Genomic DNA, 20,519 nt, shown 5'->3' with positions numbered 1-20,519 from the left:
GAGGCCTCCGGGACCCCGAGAGCCCGAGGACGTGGGGGGGCTTCCCCGCCGGCTCGCAGCTCGGCCTGCGGGTTCGCACCCGGGCTCCGGCACCGACCAGTGCGGCAGGGAGCGCGCAAGCGAAACCTCACGAGGCCTCCTCCCGCGCCCGACCGAGGCACCCACCTCCCAGGGCTGCAGGGGGGAGACCTGGCTGAGGCGCGCGAGGCAGTTAGCCCGCGCCGAGCTCTCGGCCCACGCTCAGGGAGCGGCAGCCGTTCTCACCGCCTCAACTTTCAGGGACACGGCCGCCGAGGCTCCCCGGTCGCGACACCGGCAGGGGCTGGGGGCCACGCTCAGCAACGGGGCTCAACGGGACGCCCCCTCGGGGTGCCCCCCTCCCCCCCCCCCCGCGTTCACAGCTGCAGGACCCAACCGGCCGGAGGGGCGCGGCTCCTCGGCTCCTCACGCCCGCGGGGCCGGCCCAGCCCCCCACCCACGCCACGCTCAGGCCGGCGTCGCACGTGCTCCGCGGCTCCCCGCCCCTTTCTCGGGCCTTCCCCCACGGCCCAGCCCACCCCGCGCTCTGTGCGCGGAGCAGCGGCAGCCCCCGGGCCGACGCCAACGGCCGCCGCCGCCGGCACACACTGACTCACCAGACGGTCCTTCCCGGCTCTCCTCAGACCGGGGCCCGGCAGGCGTACGCGATACGCGTGGACCGAGGACCCGGAAAGACCACGCTGTAGCGTCGGCCAGTTAGTTGCGTCCGTTTTTTGTGTTGTCGCAGCGGATAGGACTAGGGGGCCGCCCCCTCCTCCTCATTGGACACGGGTTCTGGCTGTCTACGCCAATAGGGTGGGTCTTAGGGGGAGGGCGGAGACTGGAGCCTCGGCTCCTCCCATGCCAGGCGAGGAGGCCGCGTGTGGGCGGGCGAGTCTGGGGCGGGGCCTGGCGCGCCGGGGGCGGGGCCGGGGGCGGGGCCTGGCGGGGCCGGGGGCGGGGTTCCGACCCCGGAAGCTCCGAGGAGGCGGAGTCTCTGAAGGAGCGGTACAGGCCCAGCAGCGGATACCTTCGCTTTCCGCAGCCAGTTGATCCCGCCGGGAGTCGTCCTCCTGCTGCCTTGGGCTACTATATTTAAAGCTGAGATTTCGAGGGGAGGAAAGATGTTACTGTGGGAAAGACAAAGGCGTCTCTGAGGTGAGGGAGAAAGAAACAGGTGGTGACGTCTTGGGCAGTGACCTCAGGTGACCTCAGCAGCCGAGGCTGCTGACCCTAGGTGTGTATGGCTCCAAGGTGCGGAGGACCGTGGTCTGGACGGCCGTCAAGGAAGGTCACTTCTAAGTCTAGTTCTGTTTTCCTGCCTTGCTCTATGACCTAGGAAGAGTCTCTTCTTTTTTGTGCCTTCATTTCTTCTTTTGAACCATGAAGTTGATCTGATGTCCTGATGTTCTCTCCAAGGCAAAGTTTGTTTGTACGACTAATATTTCCAGAATGTTCTCTATGTGCTGTCCCTGTTCCAGATGCGAGCTGAGAGCTATCAGAACTTTTAGAAGCTTGCAATGGGCACTTGGCCAGGAGTGATGTTTTTTTTTCTTTAATATTTTATTTATTTATTTATTTTATTTATTTATGATAGTCACACACAGAGAGAGAGAGAGAGAGAGAGTGGCAGAGACACAGGCAGAGGGAGAAGCAGGCTCCATGCACCGGGAGCCCGATGTGGGATTCGATCCCGTGTCTCCAGGATCGCGCCCTGGGCCAAAGGCAGGTGCTAAACCACTGCACCACCCAGGGATCCCTAGAAGTGATGGTTTTGTGAGAAGATCAGGCTGGGTTCAAACAGGCAGGCTTGGTGGTGGTGGTGCGGGGGCAGGGGTTGGTTAAAAAGGAAAGAAAGAAAAAAAAATTATACAAATAGGCTGGGCTTGGTTGTTGCCACTACTAGGCCTGGCACACCACATGCCTTGTTAACCCAGGTCCCTCTGAGTGGCTGGACGGGTTAGAAAATAGGTTGTGTGGTTTATCAGTTGTATCTCAGTGTGAAAGCATTGTAGAATTTAAGCTCTCAAGGAGTTTACAAACAAATGCAGGGTGTGGAATGGGGAGAGGTGGTAAGCGGAATGAGAAGTGAGTATAGTCAGAATAAAGGACAGCGTTGTAAAGCTTGAGTGGCCCAGAAGAGAAGGCAGAGAGAAATTCTGAGCTAAATAAACCACCTGCCTGTTCAAGGAATAGTGAGGCATTTATTTTGGCTGGATGAGAGGGGAGTCCTGGAAGCAAAACCCTGCTGGGTAGGTTGGGTCAAAGGTCAGGGGTAGGAGCAGGCCGAGAGACCCGGAAGGTCTGAGAGTTGGGGAGTGCGGGACTAGAGCTGCACTTTGGAGCGGTCACCCAGACAGCACAGTGGGAGAGACCTGTGCAAGTCGGCCGGGAGCCTCCTTAGGAGCTTATTGCAGCAACTCGGTGAAAAGTAGTGAGGACTGAAGCTGGGATGGACCGGAGTGTAGATGGGAGACACTTCAGAGGAGGGAGGAGCTGCAAGGCTTGATGAACTTTGTGGGAGGAGTCAAAGGGGATTGTAAACTGAACAGCTAGGGTCACTGGTGAAGGTCAGGAAGGAGTTGGCTTGGGGCATGCGGAGTGAATGGCCGCAGCCCGGCAGCTGGGGCTCAGGCACAGCTTCTGCCTCAGCCATCTGCAACAGGCACACCTGAGAAAAAAAAGGTTAGAGAACATTTACAAATCAAGGCACAAAAGGAACTTGGTCTTGGGTGAGTCATTTGGCCTCTGTGAGCCTCAGTTTCCTCATAGATAAAATGAGGATGACCATCTGTACTGAAGAGTTATAGTGAGGAGTAGATATGGTGACTATAAAGCACCTCACGGCTTGGTCTACATGTCCATGGATTAAGTAGCCTCTGTTATGAGGAAGGCTGGATATCTGGATGGTGCATATTACCATCAAAAGTAAAAATAGTGGCTCCTGGGTGGTTCAGTAGGTTGAGGGATGGATTCTTGATTTCAGTTCATGTCATGATCTCATGTGTCATGAGTTCGAACCAAGGGTCGGCTCCATGCTTAGTGTGGAGTCGGCTTGAGAGTCTCCCTTTCCCATTCCCTCTGCCCTTTCCCCTGCTCACACTCTCTCTCTAAAATAAATAAATGTTTAAAGAAAAAAATAATTCCTGGGACGCCTGGGTGGCTCAGTGGTTGGGCGTCTGCCTTTTTCTCAGGGCGTGATCCTGGATTCCCGGGATCGAGCCCTGCACCTGGCTTCTTGCGTGGAGCCTGCTTTTCCTCCCTCTGCCTGTGTCTCTGCCTGTGTCTCATAAATAAATAAATAAAATATTTTTTTTAATTCTTTTTTTTTTTTAAATTTCACCTCCAGAATTTGAAGCCAAGGCAAATAAGAGTTTTGCATCTAAAATGAACAACATTAAATTTGACTACATTAAAAAGAGAAAAACCATGTAATCCTTGTCATATGCCTTATATTTTCTAAGATTTTTCTATATATTCATTCTTTTCATTAGGACAACAGTGTGAGATAGGTACTACTAATAATAGTACCACTTCACTGATAACTAGTTGAGTCCTCGGTTAAGTCACACAGTCAGTGAGTGGCAGAGCCAGGATTTAAACTTAGGCAGAATTTGTGCTCTCAGGGCAAAAACTATTGAAAGTCAAAAGACGCTTAGTTTGGTATAAAATATCTTTAACTCCTATCGCAGAAAAGTGATTTTCTTAATATATAAAGTACTTCAAAAATAATCTCAATAGAAAAATGAACAGCATTGAGCAGCCCAGGTAGCTCAGCGGTTTAGCGCCGCCTTCAGCCTAGGGTGTGATCCCAGGGTCCTGGGATCGAGTCCCACATTGGGCTCCCTGCATGGAGCCTGCTTCTCCCTCTGCCTGTGTCTCTGTCCGCCCCCCCTCTGTCTCTCATGAATAAATAAATAAAATCTTAAAAAAAAAAGAAAAATGAAAGCATCTATACCAACTATACAGAAAAGGAAGTAAAAATGAAGGGATCCCACTGTCACTCAATATAAGTAAAATGTGGTTTAAAACTCCTGACGGGTAACTGAGTGGCTCAGTCTTGATTTTGGCTCAGGTCATGATCTCAGGGTCATGAGATTGCACCCTATGTGGGGCTTCATGCTCAGTGTAGAGTCTGCTTGTCCCTCTCCCTATCCCTCTGCTCATCTCATTCTGCTCCTCCCCTGTTCTCTCTCTCTCTCAAATAAATAAATACAATCTTAAAAGACAAACCCTTCTCTGGTATATCCTTTTTCATAACCAGATTAGCAAAATCCAGAATTTTATTAGTGCTCAGTAAGGCTCTCCTACAACCTCTAAGGGAGATACTTTGGCAACCTATCAATATTATCAAAATAAAAAATGCATATACCTTTGACCCAGCAATTACACTGCTAGGAATTGATCCAAAAAATGTTTGCTTATGTGCAAAATGACTTAGGTAAATGGAACATTGTGTAATAGTGAAAGTTTGGAAGCCTTCTTAATGTCCATTAGTAGGAGACTAGTTTAAAAAATGATAGTATATTCATTCAGTGGAATACTGTGCACTGAAAAAAGACAAGAATAAGAATAAGGAGGCTCTTTATATACTGATATAAAACTACCCCCAAGATAGATTTTTGGTGAAAAAAAAGCAAGGTGAAGAACAGCATGGAAAGTTCTACAGAGGGTGAAAAATGTCTGTGTGTGTGTGTTGTGTGTGCATGTTTATCTCCCTGGAATGATATACAGGAAACTGATAATATCAATTCCTTCTAGGGAGGTGACCAAGATGATTAGGAGACAGGGATGACCATATGTCCCATTGTGCCTTTTGAATTTTGACCATGTGAATATATTGCCTATTAAAATACAAAATTTAGGTGTTTTTTTTTTTAAGATTTTATTTATTTATTTGTTTATTCATAGAGACACAGAGAGAGAGAGAGAGGCAGAGGAACAGGCAGAGGGAGAAGCAGGCTCCATGCAGGGAGCCCGATGTGGGACTTGACCCAGTGTCCCCAGGATCACACCCCAGGCTGCAGGTGGCGCTAAACCGCTGCACCACCAGGGCTGCCCCCAAAATTTAGGTGTTAATTAAAACAAATGAACATTATGTACAGCAACCAACTGCAGAAGCTACTCATTTTAAGAGGTGACCTGTGAATATGTTGCTAAAGAAGCTAGAATGCTGATCACATCCCATCATGGAGACACTGAGGCAAAATATAATCATCAATAAAGGAAAAATGGAAATTAACACAACCATTAAGTGATAACAGTCCACCCCAAGCCTAGAAAAAGTATCCTTTTAATCAGAATTTATCAATATTTAGCCAGTAGTATCTAATGTCCTGGTCACTGGAACTCTGCATCCAGAATAATTGACCAGTTCTTTCCTTAATGAGAATTACTTATCATACAAGACTCTCCGACTCTCTTTGTTTGACTACATGTTCACCAAAATGCTGATGACTGCTTCTACTATCCAGGAAACGTGATTCTAGAAAGGAGAGAGCTTTGGGTAATGGGCAAGAATATTCTAGAAACTAGGAAGATACATGTCCCACTAATAATTAATAAATAATTGATATTCTATGTACTTGGATGCACTAAAGTGGTTTCTTTTTTTCTTTTTTTCTTTTTTTTTCTTGCTGGACATAGAGCCTAACACAGGGCTTGAACTGATGACCCTGAGATCACGGCCTCAGCTGAGATCAAAAGTTGGACACTTAACCAACCGAGCCAGCCAGGTGCTCCTGTACTGAATGAAGCACTTTCTAAGGATCTGGTCTAAGTAACTGATAATATCAAGTGTTGGAACCCCCAAACTCAAGGACAAGACTTGTAGTGCTTCTGAAGTGTTATTCTTAGCTAGTGAGCAGCATGACCAATTTAACAATAATATATGCTTGATGCAAAATTTATGAAAAGAAAAGCACAAAGTAAAAAAAAAAAACAAACAAACCCAAATTACCTATGATAAATCCATTCCTTGAAAAAAGCCCTGTTAGTATTTGGATGTCTTTATTTCTAAGCATGTGTTTGTTGTACTTGTTTACATAGTTCATTAATTCATTCAAATATTTATTGAGCATTTGGAATGCCATGCCTGTTCTAGATGCTGGGGATGTAGTTATATATATATTTTTTAATAATTAAAAACTTCCTTTTGAAGCAGTCACAAACTAATAGAAAATTCCAACTGTAATACAGAGGAATTTCACACTGGAATACTTTTAGTTTGCGTTTTCAACAGAATAACCACAGTGTATATAGATATATATACATATATATCTCTACAATATAACCATCAAAATCAGGATTTCAACATTTTTCTACAATCTAATCCTTGGCCCCACTCAAGAATCACCCACTGTCCTAATAATTTTCTTTATGGCAAAAGGATCCAGTTCAGAATCACATGCTGTATTCAAGTTATGTCTCCAATCTCCTTTAGTCTAGAATAGTTCCTCAATCTTTCTTTAATTTTAATGACCTTGAAACTTTTGAAGATTGCAAGCCAGTTAACTTGTAAAATGTCTCTCAATTTGGGCCTTCATTTTGGGTTTGTCTAATGTTTTCCAGTATTAGATTCAGACTGTATCTTTAAGAGGAAAATCAGAGATGACACTGCACTCTTCCGGTTGCATCCTATGAGGTGGCACATAGTTTTCATTTGACTTATTATGGATGATGTTAACTTTCACTTCTTGATTAAGGTAATGGTCAAACAGGCTTCTCTAATATAAAGTTACTTTTTAAAAATTAAAATTTATTTTAAATTTTGAAATAATTATAGACTCACAGGAAGTTGCAAAAATAATATAAAGAAGTCCCTGTACCTTCCTATAATTCCCCCTATGATAACATCTTACATAACCATAGTAAAACATTAATTTTTTTTTTTAGTAATTTGGTTAGCATTTGTGAGTCTGTAAATATTCTATTCTTTATCAAGCAATTCAATTAATCACTTGATTAATGGGCTCAGAGTTTCCTATGTTATTTAGTGGGTTAAATCTATTCTCATCATTGTTTATTTTTATGCTAAAATAGTCCAGTTTGGCTAGTAGAAACTCTTCAGACTGACTTCTGTGTCCTTTTGACATGTCCTCATTATTCTTTGATCATTCTTTTCTGGCAAAAGATGTTGTGAGCTCCTCTTAAACTTCCCCTGTCCCAGGCCTGAAATGAGTTATTTCTCTAAGGGTTCCTAGTGCCATTTAGTGGACAGTGGTATTTAGAAGCCAAGATTTGAATGTTAAGCATTGCTATTGTATAGTTATATAATAGCTCATTGCTATTAGGGTGTCCCTCTTGCAAGGCCCACTCAAGGTCACAGTTGGGTATATACACCCACACACTTCCACACACAATGTACACATAAACTCATATACACATTTACATCCATATTTACTTGTATATCTGTCTATCTTGGAAACCATGAGTTCACACCAATACCTCCGATTCCAATCCATTACCATGGAGCTCATCAAATTTTCTTTTTCCATATTTGTATCTTCTCTAAATGACTTATCTTTTTTAAAAAATATTTTATTTATTTATTTATTTGAGAGAAAGCAAGATGAGGGGCAGAGGGAGAGGAAGAAGCAGACTCTCTACTGAGTGGGGAGCCTGACTCGGGTCTTGACCATAAGACCTCTGAGTTCATGACCTTAGCCGAAGTCAGCCACCTAACTGACTGAGTCATCCAGGTGCCCCAACAGTGAATTATCTTAAGTTTTTTCACTTATTTGATCAGTCCTGTATGTAGCCAGGCATATAGGAATCTCTGCTTTCCAATTTCTTTCCCAGTGCAGATGCCCTCCTAACCCCACACATGCTCTGAGAACCTGTGCTGGGCCATACTCTCCACCCCTCTCCAAAGAGGATGCTTTCCTCATTCTTAGGTCCCAATATTCCATGTGGGGATATAGTTTTGGACAGATAAAATCCCTGCTTTCAAGGAGCTTACATTCTAATGGTGGGACAGAGGGAACAAAGAGATAAAAATAAAGCATCAGGTGCAATGGAAAAATAGGACAATGGGATGAGAAGGGACTGGGGTGCTACTGTGGGTTGGTGATGTGTGGATCACTGTCTTCATGCCCTACTCTCCATCCTTCTTTGCCCTGCTCCAGGCATACCCACACAATGCATTACTTAGCTCCTTTGCTGCTGGCTTTCTGATTGAATTTGACCACTAGGAGATAGGTGGGTGAGGGGAGAGAGAAATCTCTTCCTGCTTTGGGATGTATTTTTTGGCAGTGGGCCCTCCTTGGGGTTCAGCTCTCATTGAACTCCAGAAATTCCATTTTCTCCCCCTTGTCCCTCGAAGCCCCTTGATAGTAATTACTTCCCAATGTTGCTAGCATAATGGTACCCTAACGATCTTGTTACTCTTTACCCTGATTCTACCTTTGTTAATAGTTCCATCATGAAAGTCTGTTGAACCATCTGAGCTAGATCTTATTCTTTGAGGAAATGATTCTTTTTGTTTAAACATTTTTTTGTGAACCATTTTTGTTTTCAAGTCAATGTATGTTCTTACACAATATGATTTTCAAAAACTCAGTCTGATCAGTTAAAAAAAGGAAAACAGTAGCCAGGTTTGTCTTTCAAGAATTGAGGGCAGAATCGATTGCCTTCTTGTCCTGCCCTGACTTGAGGGCTAAGTAGCTTGTGCTGTGCTATATGGGGGGTGGTATGCCTGCCGTTGTGACTCTACCAGGGGCCCCTCCCCCCCAGCATCCAGTTTATGTAAGTAATTCCATTTTGGGCTTTAAAAAATAATACAGACTGTAATTCCTTCATCAGGCTTCATCCTTGGCTGTGCATTTCCCCATTCTTCACCTCCTAGGGAGGGATCTCAGTCACTGGGAGTCAATGGAGGCTCTTCTTGGAAACACAGGTTACTGCTGGAACCTACCTTTTCCACCTTCTTTTATTACCCTGTCTACTTGGTGCTGAGAACTGTGCTTCCATTTGGAGGGCTCTTCAAATAATTCCTAAAACTTTTCTCCCCCTCTACTAAGCATTTGCAAGCCCGAGGTCTTCCCAGGGTGTCCTGGATTGGAGAATGAGAAGGGGCCTGCAGGAAGAGTACTTTGCCATACCTTCAATGAGCATCACTCATTTCCTGGGCAAGCTAGAAAAATGTTAAAAGGATGTTTCCCGTGACTGGCTTTATCAGTGACAAGAGCTTATTAGAGGCATAAGAAGGTATAGTTTGAGAGAAGGGGGAATAAAATCCCGCAGAGTAAGAGCGGGGGGAGGGGGGGAATGAGGCATGTAATTGTTCCAAATCTTACTGCATCCCTGGTTTCTTTGGCTTTTGAATTTGTATTTAACACTGATGGGGGCGGGGATTGCCTTTAGGGGACATAAAGGAGGGAGCAGGCAAGAACTGGCTTCAGCCTAGTTTTAGGAGGTAAAGACTTGAAGCACAACCTGTTTTATCAAGAACCTCTGCGTGCAAACACCTGGGAGGCATTTAAAAAATCTGATGGGCGTGTTGTTCCTGACCTCAGGAGAGGACAGAAGGGACTGGATTAAGCTTTTCTGGGATCACATATGTAGAAAATCAGAAAACTCTAGAAGGCTAACATAAAACTCTTTAGCCCCCATTTCTCAGATAAATCCACACTGAATGCCACATGCTTTCACACCATGTTCTGTCCTAAATTTGACTACCTAGACCATACCTTTCCAGATTAGAAAGGCATTACCCTATGATAAATGTGGCGACATCTTTGAAGGTGTCTTGTGTATTGGAAGGAAGACACTTTAATAAATGTTGCCTATTATTGTTGGCCATCACTAGAAATACAGCCTAGAGTTAAGACTGTGTGCTATGGGACCAGTCAGCCTGTGTCCAAATTCTTGTTCCTTTATAGGTTAGCTGTGGGCCCCTGGGCATGTTAATTAGCCTCTCTGAGCCTCAGTTTCCCCAACTGAACGATGAGGCTACCAAGGATATCTACTTCACAGTGAGGGTTAAATGCACTTGGATCCTTAGAGCCTTGCCTGACCCACAGGAATGCTTGAGAGTTCAGTGAAACCAAATGCAAATGCCCCCCCCCCCAACCCCACACCAAAAAACAAACCCTTCTTGTCCATAGTGGGAGACCCAGCAGCTTAGCTGGGGACCTCCTTGAGAAAGAGCTGGGAAGGCAAGGGAGAATTGTAGACGGAGGTTTTCCAGTCATCTGCCTTCCCATTCTGAGGCCTGGGGGTGATTTTCTACCTCCCCTGAAGAGGCAGCTCCTTCCTCCTCCTCAGTGTCAGCCATGGTGGGTGACTTTTGCTGCAATGGCTTTAACCACTTCATCTTGCAGTGGAGATTTCAGCAAAATAAGCTGCTTTTTCTATAAATGGCTTCTTCTCACCTCACCTCTGTGGGCATTGTCTAATGGTGGGGTTGGCTCATTTTCTGGAACCAAATAAACATTTCTTCCCTCTAGCCCCACGGTGATAGTGCCACTATTAATGAGCTGCAGTGTTGCCCATTGCTTCAGGAGCCATTAGGGAAGCCCTAATAGAGTTCTGTTTATTGCCAGGGGAGGTGTCAGAGGCAGAGAAAGCACAGCTGGGGTTTCCAGCCCCCAGCAGGTTGTGCAGTGCAGGCAGCCAGAGCAATCATTCTTAGACTTGTGAAGTCAGGACATAAATTCCAAGAGGAATAAAAATGAGTGAGATAAGGGAACTGGGGTCTGTGATTTAGAGTCATTTTTCAGGTTTCCGAAATTTTGAGTAAGTTAAGGTAATATGGTAGTGCAAATGAAAGCACACTGCCTAAAGGGGTAGCAGTCTGAGCAATGCCCTATTAAGGAACTAGACCTGAGTTGGTTTCCTTGTCAGAGATTGCACTCTCTGGTGCTCAATAAATATGCATTGTAGGTGCTGCAGATTGGCTGAGCCATCTGGGAGATCTTCAGAATGAATAGGGTCCATCGCAGTGCAATATGCAAAGAATATATGTTGTGATAAAATCCATTGGTTCCTTCACTAAACCAGCCTCTACAAGCCCTGAGATTGTGCACAGCTAGTTGGTTGGCAGAGAATACTGAATTTATGTGAATGAGAGATTGCTACGGAAATAGGTGCTTCTCACTGAAGATCGGCTGGACCATCCAGCATGAAGCGGTGTAGGCACTCGTTTTAGATGACAAAGTTTTTGGCTGGATGGACTAAGATTTGCAGATAAATGAATGTCCAAGACACACCTCTCTGTGCAAAGCCCCAGAATCCCAATCAGGCTAGCACAAGCTGAAGGAGCATTTAGTGGATTCTGGGCGTAGTCGGACCTATAAGAAGGTACTGGAAGTGTAAACTGGAATGTCAAGAACCCAGGTGAGTTTTTTCCTCTGCCTCCTGAGAACTACATCATCTCTTAGCTCTGCTACTCTCTACAATCTGATTTTTCTTTATTTTTTTCCTTTAATATATATTTATTTATTTTATTGAGAGAGAGAGTGTGTGTGTGGGAAGTTGGGGAGGGCCAGAGGGAGAGGGAGAGAGAGAATCTCAAGCAGACTCCCCACTGAGTGTGGAGCCCAATGCAGGGCTTGATCCCATGACCCTGAGATGATCCCAGACAAAATCAAGAGTTGATTGTCCAACTGACTGAGCCACCCAGGCACCCCTGCAATTGGATTGTTCTTGACACAAATCTCTGCAGCCTCATGCCCACTCTGATGAGCTGTAAAATAAAATGTAAAAGGTCTAATAATGTTTTAGAAATCAGTAGATGTAACAAAAAAAAATCTAAGGAAAAGAAGCCTCTGCCCCAACAAAAGTAGACCACGGAGTTTAAGGAAAATGAAGAAAGATTCAGATCTCCTCAATGTTGGTTGGCATCCCTAGCACCTAAGAGAGGAAACATCCAGGTCCCCAGATTATACGACACCACAGTGGAGGGAACTAAGACTGTCAGACCACCTGAGTGAGGTACCAGGTATGGGTTGAGTCAGGAGATGGAAAATAAGGAAGAGAGGCTTTTTTATTATATAAATATAAGACCAGGTCTGTGTGCTTGAGAACTTTTTGATTTCTGCAGGTCAGTCCTGCTGACTCAGGTCTAAGCAATATGTGTAATAAATTGGACACATCCTTGCAGGTTCATCTGTTCTTTTAGTTGGCACTGATGCCCAGAGAAAGCTGGCCTGGAAAAGGTGAAAGTATCTTGGAAGAATGAAGGTGAGATTTAGTCCAAAAGTCAGCGAGTAAGGCTAAGCAAGCTAAACATCTGTGTGATGAGGATGTCAGTGGCCTGGCACCAGGTGTCAAAGCCTGAGTGGGGCAAGGAGGGCACAGGCACAGGGGAGGGGGTGCATTGGGGGCAGTGGTGGTCCATGATGGGGAATCAGAGCCTAGGTAGGGTGAGGTGGGCATATACATCGGGGGAGTGATGTTAGTGATGTTAGTAGTGGCAGGGTCAGCCAGTATGGGGTGTCGGAACCTGAATGGGGTAAGGAGGATACCCACTCATCTGAGGGGTGGACTGGGAGGGTGTGAGAAGCAGTGATAGGAGACTAGTTACATATTAGATGTGTGAGGGAGTGAGGGAGGGAGATTGATTTGTATTAGTTTACTACAGCTGCCATAACAAAATGCTACCGACAGGGTGGCTTTCAACAACAGAAATTTATTTTTCATGATTCTAGGGTCTAGAAATCCAAGATCAAATAATTGGCTGTGTTGGTTTCTCCTGAGGCCTCTCTCCTTAAGTTGCAGATGGCCACCTGCTCACTGGTTGCTCATGTGGTCTTTCCTGTGTGTGCACATTCTTGGTATTTCTCTGTGTGTCCAAATTCCCTCTTCTTATGGGGACCCCAGTCAGATTGGATTGAGGCCCATTCTAATAGCCTCATTTATTTATTTTTATTTTTTAAAGATTTATTTATTAATTCATGAGATACACACACACAGAGGCAGAGACATAGGCAGAGGGAGAAGCAGGCTCCCTGCAGGGAGCCCAATGTAGGACTTGATCCCGGATGCCAGGATCATGCCCTGAGCACTCAATCGTTGAGCCACCCAAGTGTCCCTAATAGCCTCATTTTAATGTAATCACCTCTTTAAAGGGTCTCTATCTCCAAATATAGTCACTTTCTGAGCTGTGGTGGTGATGGGGGCTTAGGGCTTTAACATACAGATTCTGGGGAGACAATTCAGTCCATAACATGATCCAATAAATAAATATATTGAGAAAAATAGGAGACAGGGTTCTCACTGTCAAAGAGAGAAAGATAGAAAACTATATTGGAATTGAGATACTAAAGTGAATCATGATTTTTTGATAGAAAACAAATACAGATGTAGATGTGTGTGTGTCCACATGCATGTATTCCCTCCCTTTGGCCCCTGTGAAGGCCCAGGTGCAGCAACACCATAATGAGAATAAGCATGCCTAATGTTCAGATCTTGGCTCCTAAATATTATTTTTAGTAAAAGGAACCAATTTTTATTTTTTAAAATTAATTAATTAATTATTTATTTCTAGAAATGACTGACTCCAGGGTTAGGGCATAGAAAGTCCAAGATGAATCTGGAATACTCAAGTTGAAGGGATTCCTGTTGCCCAAATCTGGGACTATCTGAGCATCTGAATGACTGATGGTATTATTAATGGATTCTAACCCACAGAATAAGTAGGAATTGTTGGGCCCATACTGATATAACTAACTAAATGAATAAGCAAATGAAGAGAGAAGAAAAGTTTTTCTTCCAGCAGAATGCCAATGAAGAGAGATGGTGGAGTTAGAAAATCTTGATCTGGCAGCCATCATCATCATAATTAATTCAGCAAAGAAATGCCAATGGGGGATGTCTGGGTGGCTCAGCGGTCGAGCTTCTGCCTTTGGCTCAGGGCATGATCCTGGGGTCTTGGGACTGGGGTCTTGGGATGAGTCCCACATCGGGCTCCCTGCAGTGAGCCAGCTTTTCCCTCTGCCTATGTCTCTGCCTCTCTTTGTGTATTTCTCATGAATAAATAAATAAAATCTTAAAAAAATGTCAATGCACGATGAAACTAGGGGGCAAATGTTTGATGAGGTAAGGACATAGACACAATTTCAAAATAACTCCTAAAAGTACTTATTAATGACAAGGGAGAAAAGGTAATTATACAGTGGAGGAATCAGGCAGACACTACCTTGCTCAAGTGACCAAAGTTCATATCACCAATAATGGCACAAATCTTGACTGGGTACTTATCTGATAGATGAAACAAGAAAAACACAGCACTTTTGTAGTATTCTTGCCAAAAACACAGAACCTGAATCTTACCATGAGGGGACATCAGGTGAACCCAGATGGAGGGACATTCTCCAAAATAATTGTCCTGTAATCTTTTTTTTTTTTTTTTTAAGATTTTATTTATTTATTCATGGCAGACACACAGAGAGAGGCAGAGAGACAGGCAGAGGGAGAAGCAGACTCCATGCAGGGAGCCCAACGCGGGACTCCAGGATCATGCCCTGAGCCAAAGGCAGGTGCTAAACCCCTGAGCCACGCAGGGATCCCCAGTCCTGTAATCTTTATAAATTTCAGGGTCATAAAAGACAAGGAACATCTGAGGAGCTATTCCAGATTAAAGAAGAATAAAGAGACATAACAATTTAATGCAACATGTCATCTGATTTGGATCTTCTAATTTTCCAGAGGATATTATTGGAACAATTGGCAAAACTTGAGAGTCTTTACATTTGATGCTAATTTTCTGATTTTGATGTTTGTGTTTTGATTATGTAAGAGAATGTTCTTGTGGATAAGAATTCTACATTGAAGTATTTAAATGTGATGGGGCATCACACTGGCTACTTATTTCTAAACAATTCAGGAAAACAAGAGGTTATGTTTATAAATTTTTAAAATATTTTATTTATTTATTTGAGAGAGACAGAGAGAGAGCACGAGCATGAGAAGGGAGAGAGGCAGTGGGACAAGTAGACTCCTTGCTGAGCATAGAGCCAGCCTTGGGGCTCGACCTCAGGACTCCCAAGACCATGACCCAAGCCAAAGTCACATGCTTAATTGATTGAGCCATGCAGGCACCCTTACAATTATTTCTAAGTTACAAAATTATCTAGACAAAAAATGGGGAGAAAATTAAAACAAAAACGGAGTTTAGTATCAGTGGATTCACTGAAGAAAATTCTAAAGCACTTTTTTTTTCAGGCAAAATGAAAATGATTGCATATTAAAGGTTAGAAATAAAGGAAGGAAGAAAGAGAGGGGCAAATAAATCAGTAATCTAGAAGAACAGAAACTGCAGAGTTTTAAAATAAAATACATGTCAATAATAACACATATGTTGGTGGGGTGTATTGAATTTTCTGGGAAGAATGTAGATGTACTGATTGAATTAGATTTTGATAAGTCAAAGATCCATATTGTAGTATTTAATGTGCAGCACACTAAGAGTAAAATAATAGAAAAATAATATATAACTTCAAAGAATGTAAGAAAATAAAATGATAAAAAATGCTCAGTCAATCCAGAAAAAGGCAAAAAGGAGAGAAAAATGAACATTAAAACATTTGGAACAAGTGTAAAGTCCATAACTGTTGGTGAAAATGCAAACTGGAATAGCCACTGTGGAAACAATATAGAGGTTCCTCAGAAAATTAAAAATAGGAGTACCCTACAATCCAGGAATTGCACTACTGGGTATTTAACTAAGAATATACAAGAACACTAATTGCAAATGATACATGCACCCCTATGTTTATTTCAGCATTACTTGCAATAGCCAAATTATAAAAGCAGCCCAAGTGTCTATTGATAAATAAGTAGATACAGAAGAGGTAGTATATATAAACAACAGACTGTTATTCAGCCGTGAAAAAGAATGAAATCTTGCTATTTGCAACAACATGGATGGATCTAGAGAGTATAATGCTAAGCAAAATAAGTTAGAGAAAGATAAATACCATATGATTTCACTCATATGTGGAGTTTGAGAAACAAAACAAAAAACGTGAAGAAAAAAAAAGACAACCCAAAAAACAGACTCTTAATTACAGAGAACTGGTGGCTACCAGAGGGGAAATGGGTGGAGAAATGGGTGAAATAGGTGATGGGAATTAGGAGTACACTCATTGTGATGAGCACTGAGTGATGTATAGAATTGTCAAATCACAATATAGTACATCTAAAATTAATATAACCCTGTATGTTAAAATTATACTGGAATTAAAATAAAAAAGGAACAAAGCACATAATATTAATATAATTGAATATAATCTGAATATATCAGAATTTACATTAACTTTATCTGGACTAAGTGCTTTAGTTAAAGATGATTATTAGACTGGATAAAAAATAAAACAAAACCTAATTATCTGTTATTTATAAGAGACATATCTAAAACAGAAGGATACAAAAATTTTGAGAGTCAAAGAATAAAAACCTCATGTGGCTAGTAGAGATAGTTGTGTGGCTGTGTTTAAATTAAACAGCATGGATTTTAAGGCAAAAACCATAATTAGAAATAAAATAGTCATTTCATAATGATTACATGTTCAGTTTACCAGAGTAATGTGAAGAATCTACTTTTGTTCTTTTTTTTAATGGTTTTATTTATTTATTTAAGTGGGAGGGGGGCACCCGGATGGCTCAGCAGTTGAGCATCTGCCTCCGGCTCAGGGTGTGATCCTAGAATCCATGTTGGGCTCCCTGCATGGAGCCTGTTTCTCCCTCTGCCTGTGTCTCTGCCTCCCTCTCTGTGTCTCTCTTGAGTAAATAAATAAAATCTTAAAAAGAGAGAGAGAGAGAGGATGAGAGCGTGGGTGTGAGTAGGAGGAGGGGCAGAGGGAGAGAGAATCTCAAGCAGATTCCCCACTGAATGAGGAGCCTGATGTGGGGCTCAGTCCCATGACCCTGAGATCATGACCTGTGCTGAAACCAAGCGCTGGCTGCCTAACCAACTGAGCCACCCAGGTGCCCCAAGAATTTACCTTTGAATCACCTAATAATTAAGGCTTAAAATGTATGAAACAAAAATTGACAGAACTACAAAGAGAAATGGGCAAAATTTTAGTAACTGGTGATTTTAGTAGGTGGATCTCAATAATTGATAGCAGAAGTGAGCTATCGGAACATATCGGAACAAGAGCACACGGAACATTTGTTTTTAAAAAATATTTTTAAATTTAAATTCAATTAGCCACATATAGTACATCATTAGTTTCAGATGGAGTGTTCAATAATTTTCAGTTGCATATCACACCCAGTGCTCACCACATCCCGTATCCTCATTAGTGCCCATCACCCAATTATCCCCTTCCCTCACCCACCTCCCCACATATGGAAGATTTAAACAATATGATGAGCAAACTTAATTTAATGGACATATTAGTAGACAAAACACTATATCCAGTAACTGTAGAATACATATTCTTTTCAAGGCCAAATAATATTTGTAAAATTTGGATATATATTTGGCTGTAAAGGAATTCTTTTTTTTTTTTTTTGTAAAGGAATTCTTGACAAGCTTCAGATGATTGGAATAACAGAGTGTGTGTTTTGTGACCACAATGCAATTATACCAGAAATCAATAACCAAGAGATAATAGAAAATAAATCCCCTTGCGAATGCAAATTGTATTAGTTAGCTTTAGTTAGGTTATCCTGCAAACAAAGAACCTCCGTCTCTCCTTGACTTTACAATACGTTTATTTCTCATTCATGGTAATGTTGTTCCTGTCATAGCTCTGCTGCAAGCCATAGGCTAGCTTCAGGTCTCTTTTCTGTATCTTTTTTTATCCTGGGATCCAGGAAGGAAGGAACAAACTCCATGTGGGACATGACTTTCTCATGGCAGGAGTCACCGGAGTACAGAAGGCCTCATTAGCCAAGCCACATGAGCAAATGAGCAAACGTAAAGCTCTGCTGTAATATAGCATCCAGAACTCCCTGGACTTACAGCGGGGTTAGGTCCCAACAAACCCACTGTAAGTTGAAAACATTGTTACGTTGAAAACATATAATCAACCTACCTTAAATGTGCTCAGAACACTTACGTTAGTTAGCTTACAGTTGGGCAGAATCATCCAACACAGAGCCAATTTTACAATTAAATGTTGAATATCTTCTGTAATTTATTGAATGCTGTACTGAAAGTGACAAACAGAATGGTCGTATGGGTGCAGAATTGTTGTTAGTGTATCAGTTGTTTACCTTCCGGATTATGGTTACCTGGAAGCTGTGGCTGGCTGCCACTGCCCCACACCGTGAGAGAGGATCCTACACATTACTAACCTGGGAGAAGATAGAAATTCAAAATTCAAAGTATAGTTTCTACTGAATGCATATGACTTTCGCACCACTGTGAAGTAAAAAAGAAAAATTATAAGTCTAACCATCATAAGTCAGGGGCCATCTGTGCGTTTGCCCAGTGGTCCATTGGCCCAGGAATGCCACATGATCAAATCTAAACTTGAGGGGCATGTATTATCCTACTACAGGTTAGGAGAGAGTAAATAATTGAGAAAAATAATATATCTATAACTTAAATAAAGAACTATGTTTCTAAATAATCTATGGGTTGAGGAAGAAATTACAGTGGACATGAGATTAAAAAATTGAATTAATAATTTAAACTCAACACGTTAAAATCCTAGCGTGCAGTTAAAGCAGTGTTTAGGAGAAAATTTACACTTAAATGTAGATGTTAAAAATGAAGAAAAATGCCAAATTATTGGATAAGCATTCATCTTAACAAGAAAAAGAGCCACCCTCCAGTGGTTGTGTTTCAGGAGGTTGCTGAGTGGCTGGGGGACAAGAGCAGAAAGAATTACTTTCCACTGTATGTATGTATGTATGTATGTATGTATTTATTTATTTATTTTACCTTCCAAGTTTCATGTCATATGCACTTATTTATCTTTAGGAAAATACAGTATTGAATATGGCCTATAGTGCATCTGTTTTGTGTATACATTTGGTTTGAGGGGCTTGAAAGGAAAAAGAAGGAGAAGAAAAATAGACTAGTATAGGAATGAGAGGGAAGACATGATCATATACAAAACAGAAAAAAATTAAGGGAATTTTGATAGGCTGCAACATATAACTTGATGGCAGCAAATTTGAAGACGCAGAGAAAATGGGTTCTATTTTATCAAAATATAAACTGTCATATTTGACCCAAGGAAAAATGAAAAAACAGAATAGATTACTCATCATAGAAGAAATCAGAAAGGTGATTCAAAATCTACCATTAAAAACGGGGACCAGAGGCACCTGGGTGGCTCAGTGGTTGAGCATCTGCCTTTGGCTCAAGGCATGATCCCAGGTCCTGGGATCGAGTCCTGCATTGGGCTCCCCATAGGGAGGCTGTTTTTTCCTCTGCCCCTCTCTCTGTGTCTCTCATGAATAAATAAATAAAATCTTAAAAAACAAAACAAAAAAAAAAACGGGGACCAGGTAGATTCAAAGCTGATTTCTATCTAACCTTTAAAGAATGGATGATTCTGAAGTTAATATATTCCAAGCTACAGGAAAAAAATTAGAAGCCCCCAACTTGTTTTACAAAGACAGCGTAATTTTACAACCTAAAACCAGATAAAGGTAGTATAGAAGAAAATTATGGAACAATCTCACTAATGAATATATATTTGCAGAAACTCAAAATATCAACACATTGAATCTAACAAAAAGAACCTCGAAGTTTATCAAACACATACAAATATACACGAAACAAAGCAAAACAAAACAAACCCACAAAACAGCAAAAATACCCCCCTTCTGATACACCAGGATCTGGAAGAGTTTCTTGAGATGATTTAATATCAGGAAACTTTTTGATAAAATTCATAATAGGAAAATTCATAATAGGATCATTCTATATGATCATAAAACAGATGCTGAAAAAGCATTTGATAAAATTCATCTCATTCCTAATAAAAACTCTAAGGAAACAGTAGCAGAATGAAACAGATATGTCAAAAGCTATTTACCAAAAACTAAAAGCAAATAATGTCCTATGTGGTGAAATATGAAAATAATTTCCATTAAAATCATCATTATAATTTGACTGGCAAAATGGAAAAAAACAGAAAAACTTTTTTTTTCCCCTGATGATATGATTACATACCTAGAAAAACTGACAGACTCTAGTTAAAAAAAAAAAAAGAAGAAGATACAAGAACTAATAATAAGATAATTTGGTAATGAAGATGAAATTTAAATACGTGTAAAGATCCGGGCACCTGGCTGGCTCAATAGGTAGAGCATGTGATTCTTGATCTCAGGGTCATGAGTTTGAGCCCCACAATGGGTGTAGAGATTACTTAAAAATAAAATCTTTCTTTCTTTCTAAGGATTTTATTTATTTATTCATGAGAGACACACAGAGGCAGAGACATAGGCAGAGGGAGAAGCAGGCTCCCTGTGGGGAGCCTGATGTGGGACTCGATCCCAGGACCCTGGGATCATGACCTGAGCCAAAGGCAGACGCTCAACCACTGAGCCACCCAGGGACCCCCAAAATAAAATCTTTTAAAAAAGGGGGA

At 42.0% G+C, this 20,519-nt stretch overlaps 1 protein-coding gene and 1 long non-coding RNA gene across 8 annotated transcripts in view; one reads left to right on the top strand and one right to left on the bottom strand.

Moving 5' to 3' along the window:
- Nucleotides 1-893, bottom strand: part of DCAF4 (DDB1 and CUL4 associated factor 4) — a 29,779-nt gene extending 28,886 nt beyond the window's left edge. For 2 of the 5 annotated variants that reach the window (XM_077909882.1, XM_077909884.1), the window contains exon 1: nt 636-893. The gene's annotated coding sequence lies outside the window, so the exon portion shown is untranslated. Of the gene's footprint in view, nt 1-165; nt 298-635 lie in introns of those variants that run through there. The other 3 variants (XM_077909878.1, XM_077909885.1, XM_077909880.1) reach the window with 3 other exon arrangements.
- Nucleotides 248-15,779, top strand: LOC144320852 (uncharacterized). Of its 3 annotated transcripts, none has more exons than XR_013386492.1 (5): nt 248-834; nt 5,665-9,225; nt 10,903-11,355; nt 12,122-12,201; nt 14,557-15,779. It is a non-coding gene; the product is annotated as an uncharacterized LOC144320852 (long non-coding RNA). The 3 variants fall into 3 exon arrangements; XR_013386491.1 differs by lacking the exon at nt 14,557-15,779 and adding an exon at nt 13,508-14,480; XR_013386493.1 differs by lacking the exons at nt 248-834; nt 14,557-15,779 and adding exons at nt 975-1,176; nt 13,508-14,481.
- The last annotated feature ends 4,740 nt before the right edge of the window (nt 15,780-20,519 follow it).

The sequence above is a fragment of the Canis aureus genome, chromosome 9 (genome assembly GCF_053574225.1).
Source record: "Canis aureus isolate CA01 chromosome 9, VMU_Caureus_v.1.0, whole genome shotgun sequence".
Lineage (NCBI taxonomy): Eukaryota > Metazoa > Chordata > Mammalia > Carnivora > Canidae > Canis > Canis aureus.
The sequence above is the reverse complement of the archived record's forward strand: the minus strand, read 5'-3'. Positions and strand labels throughout refer to the sequence as shown.